The sequence below is a fragment of the Pygoscelis adeliae genome, unplaced genomic scaffold (assembly GCF_000699105.1).
Source record: "Pygoscelis adeliae isolate BGI_AS28 unplaced genomic scaffold, ASM69910v1 Scaffold85, whole genome shotgun sequence".
NCBI classification, from domain to species: domain Eukaryota; kingdom Metazoa; phylum Chordata; class Aves; order Sphenisciformes; family Spheniscidae; genus Pygoscelis; species Pygoscelis adeliae.
The window spans coordinates 7,673,703-7,678,704 of record NW_008824900.1 but is presented as its reverse complement, the minus strand read 5'-3'; positions in this window follow the sequence as shown (position 1 = coordinate 7,678,704).

Here is a 5,002-nt window from a genome sequence, read left to right as displayed (position 1 = left end):
GCGCTCGCGCCACCCCGGCCCCCCCGGTCTCTGGCCGTTCCCCTGGGGCCACCAGCGGCCCGGCCGGCCGGACCTCTCGCTGCTCGCACCCGGCACTGCTCGGCTGTTTGCATCCCGTGCAGCAGAGCGTGTGGCTGGGTGGCGTGGGCTGTGCATGGAGGTGCCGCGGGAAGCGCTGAGCGGGTGGAAGAGTTGGGAGTTGCCTCCGCTGTCCTTCCAGTCCAAATCCATGGCTCATCCTCTTGGAGATATAAGTACCCGTGTGCTCTCGTTGGTGAACGTGGTAATTAGGCTAGAATATTTTTTTTAAACGGTAGAACCTGTGGTGAAATGGATTCCGAATCCAGTTTTGTCCTTGTACTAGTTTTAACAGAATTAAGCTCCTGTTAGTACGTACGCGTGCATTTGTGTGCTGGGGCACGCACGTGTGTGTGGGGCCCCTCGTCAAACGGATCCGATGTCACGTCAGCGGTGAGACCTGCCACTCTCAATAGCAGTCTGTGTGCGTCAAGTAGAAACAGTGATGATATAGCAAAGTAAACATTTCCAATAGCGTTTGTACCGGGAAAGCCAGCTCATGTCTTTTCAAACCTGTGTTATGCAAAAGAAACCTGCTGCGGGGACTTCTGCAGTTAAAACGACCCAAAATACACAATTTTAATTCTCTCACAGACTGCAGTGGCTCTTTCTGTGTTGTGTGTGTTAACCGAGGTAGTTTTCCAGGTCACCAAGTGAACTTAGCTACAGTCAAGCTGTCCTGTTGGTTGCTTCTGTACATCTTACTTTTTCACAGCATATTGTCTGGTATGATGCAGATTGTATATTTATTGAAAATAAAATTCTATTTAATTGTGCCACATAGACTGGGGTGATACTTGTTAGCAGAATTCATCATTGGGTTGAGCTCCATCGGTTATGTTTATGGCACAAGAAAAGCCGAAATGTTGGCGTTTACCCCCTTGTTACCCACTGCAGATGAACCAGGAGCAATTTGAGAGAAACTGGGGACCTGCTGATGGAGATCGGTCAGGAGAGTGAGCCAAGCGCGTTGGTCTGGCCGTGCGTGGTTCCCAGCCAGAGCACACCCAACACGCTGCGGGTTGGATGTGTCAAAGTCTCTGCACCGGGCTCCGGGTCTCGGTCCTTTGCAGGAGTGGGCCCCAAATTATTATTATTTTTTATTGCTCTATTTATCAACATTGAGACTGCATAAAAATCTGTATCTTGCTTACAGCCCATTCAAGAAATCAAACAAGAAGGACATCGCCTTGAAGAGAGCTGGGCCTGGCGCATGACTTCACTGTCTTTCCATGTCTTTGTTTTGGAGAAGGAAGGATCTGTTCTGTCTTCAGCAGTGTTTACCTGTGTTGGGCCGGAAGGCCTCGGGTGTTACGGATTGGGTCGGCTCTGTGCTGGGGTGGTGCGGGTTGGGGCGGCGCTGCCGCCACATTGGTGCTGCTGTGATCAAACAGAGGAGGTGGGGAAGGGCCCCGGGCTCGGGCCGTATCCTGCTCCCTAGGTCACCTGTGTAATCGCTGGGTGGTAGCCTGTGGCCTCTGCAGTGGCCCAGGCCCATGGCCTGCTCCCCCTCCATGCACCCCGCCGTGCAGAGCCTTCCCGCGGCCGTGCCGGTCCCCAGGGTGCTTGGGAGGGGTGCAAGCCAGCGTGCTCTCCGTCTGCCCTGGCTCAATCCCTTTCTGCTAGAAGTGGGAGAAGTTGCCTTGAGCAAAATAAAGGTGGTGTTTGGGGCCGGGACTTGGGGCTGGGTGCTGTGGGAAGCTTTGCCTTCACTTGTGGCCCTTTGACCTTTTAAACTGGAGGTCAGAGCGATGACAGTCCAGGGCTGGCATGCGGTGGGTCAGGCAGGAGTCGTTTCCCTCTCCTCTGTTCATCAAATGCAGCCCAGAATGAACTCCCATTATCTCCCATGCTTTTTATATTTTGATTTTTAAAGAGAAAACAACAGGTATATGCGTATTTCATCTCTGTTGTTTGGCTGCCACAGTTAAGGACAGGTGAGTCTTAAAAAGAAAAAAAAAACCCAACCTTGGTACTTGTTTGGGCAGATGTTGGTGAGTCAGTCAATAGTCCCTGCTGTGGCCCAGGCTGTTTGTGCTCTAACGTGAAGGTCTGTGTTGTAACTCTGACAGCAGCATCCCTGCAGCACACCTCTGGTCAGGGACCTGCTCCGGTTTACATTGAGTTGGGGGTGTTTCGTTCCCTTCTGTGCTCCGAGCATCCCTATGCATGCTCTTCATGTGATGGCCAAGTCTGATATGGTGACCCTGCCGTCGTGGAGGAGGGAATGCAATGAATATAAGGAGGCTACAAGGGATGTCTCCACTCTGCATCAAGAAGCCATCTCTCAGTGGCGGGGGGAGAGGGACAGCGTGGACACCCTTCTCCTGGGCAGAGCACAGCATGGCCTTGGATAAAGGATGGCAAAAAAAGGCCTTGGTGACCTTGTTGCCAAACCATCGCCCGGTTGCTGTGGCTGGGGGTGAACACAGGAGGGAGCTTACCCTTGGTGTGGTCATGCACGCTGTCCCCTGGTGAACACCCTTGCTTCTTTCTGACTACTGCACATAGCTCCCTGCTGCTCTCCAGCACAGCTGGTGTACGTTAGCAGCACAAAGCGATGGGGACAGTGGCTGCTGCAGGGCTGTCCACGGGCATCCTCTTTCCCAGCATGTTGTGGATGATAGGTTTCAATTCTAACTTGCCTCTCTGCAAGGTGAAATTCCTCCTCTGTCCCGCAGCAAGGTCGATAGCAAATCTCTGTTCTCTGGCTTCCTCCTGGTTTGTCTCATCAATAGCTCATGGTGGAGAGGGAGCCCGGGGGGAGTCCTGGGCAAACACGCGCCGTAGGAGGCTGATCTCTTCCTGTAACTTGAAAAGGCTCAGACAAGGGGCTGTGGTTTCAGCAGTCGCTGCCATCAACATTAATATTCTTCCACATGGGGTCTATGGGCAGCAGCACGAGTTCTGGGCATCCACTGAAGCTGACCTGAGACCTGCCATGTGCTTTGCTTGAGCACTACGGTTGAAATGTTAACACCAGGTGCTCTTGCCCATGAGTCTGTCCTTGGAGCCATGCGGTCTCTGTTTCACAGGGAGGGGGGTGTCACATACATACACTGCCAAAAATTGGGGAGGAAACCCTGAGGAAAGGTCAATAAAAGCAGGATTGAAGCACACTGAGGAGCTCCCGACCTCAATCAGAAAACAGCGTGGGGAGGGAGGGGAGCAGAAGGGCTGAATAAACGAGACGTGGCTGTGCTCGGGGTTGCATCCAGCAGGTAAAACACATCTCATGTTTTGTGAAATCGGAAGGTAACCCAAAGTGCAGCTGCAACTCCAGCCGGCTCTGCATGCACAACATGTGTGTATTTTCCCAGTGCTGGGAGCAAAGCTGGTGCCCAGCTGCCATGCCGGGCACGGAGCCGCCGGCTCCGGGGGCAGCGCGGGGGGCTCAGTGCTCCCACCTGCGCTGGAGGGGGGAGATGCTGCTGCGGTGGGTCTGTCGCTAGAAACAGGATTAAAGTTATTCTGGATCTCTGCTCTCTCTTTAAGCATAAACATTTGTGCTTTGGGAATAGATTAATATGCTCAAAGAGTTTTGTTCCATAGTTTGCTGATAATTTCTTCTAACACTGGCTTTATCTGGGGATGGTGCACAGTTAAGAAGGGAGAAGGCATGCCTTGGCTTCTAACGCTCTCGAATTCTATAATTTTTAGTGGTCTGATATATCAATAGACTTTTCCTAGTTTCAGATCAATGTATGGAATTGCAAATGAAAGGGGGAAGGGAGCTTTCTTAAAAGGTTTTATTTAATGCAAAGAAAATTTAATAAATGAAAGTTGATTGAATGAGTTACTGTCTCTGGAGTACGTGTGGATCCTTTGCTATACTGAAAACTTTCTGTCACCCCAAATTGTTTCTACCTAGATCTTGCCTGTAAAAACAGGAGTCATCTCAACTGAAGTCCCAGAAAACGCTGAAAATTTTAATCTGTAGCTAAAAATAAAAAGGGAATAGCATTGGCTGTGTTCCTAAGCAGTTTGTTCAATGCTGATTGAAGACATAAATTCAAAATGGAGCAGGACCACAAAAATTTCATAGCATTTGTGTCTATACTGTTTCCCTTACCAGTGCAACAGCTAGGAAAGGACTTTATACAATATTTTTAAAAATCTGTAGTTTATTTCCAAAAAAATTTTGACCGCAGAAAGGAGATGTGCTAGATAATATTGACTGTTAATAATATTGACTGCTGCCTGATGCTGAAGGTTTTCTGCTGCTACAGGACTGCATGGACCTGGCACGGTCCCAGCAGATGGGCATAGCGTAAGTTCCTGAAACAGCCTCGGACCCCCTGGCACCGGGGGTGGGGGGGTTTCCCCTTCCAGGCTGTTTTAGTGTGTCAAAGCATTGCCTTTCCCTGGTTAAAAAAACAAAAGCACACACAAAATGGGGAAGTAATGGGTCAAACCCCACAGTTACAGGCTGCACAAAGCCTCGCACAAGGCGGTGCTCCCCTGCAGCCCAGGGGACCCTCTCCACCTGCTTCCCCCCGCTGCAGCCTGCCTTACCCCGCGGTGCCCACGCTGCCGCAGCCTCCCCTGTGTTAACACAGCCCTTGCCTTCCAGCTGCTAACTCTACCCTGGGTTTGAAGGGCCGCCCGTCTTACACAGCAGGCAAGAGGGGCACGTTTTTTGGGCACCCCAGGGTGAAGGTCTGCCCCGAGCTCCCCTCCGCGCCTGGCCGCTGATGCCCGCCAGGGCCTGCCTCCGGACGCCCGCCAGCATCCCGGCGGGGCAGGGCAGCCAGCACAGCGCAGTTAGGCGGTGCTAAACTGGGGACACAAAATAAGTCTCAGGAAACAAGTGGGGGGGTAGATAAGGGATTCCCTCGCTCGCCTGCAGCCTGCGGTGTGTGACAAAGGATCTCTGGGAGGAGACGTGCACCCCCCGAGCCAGCCCGCGGGCAAAGGTCTGGGC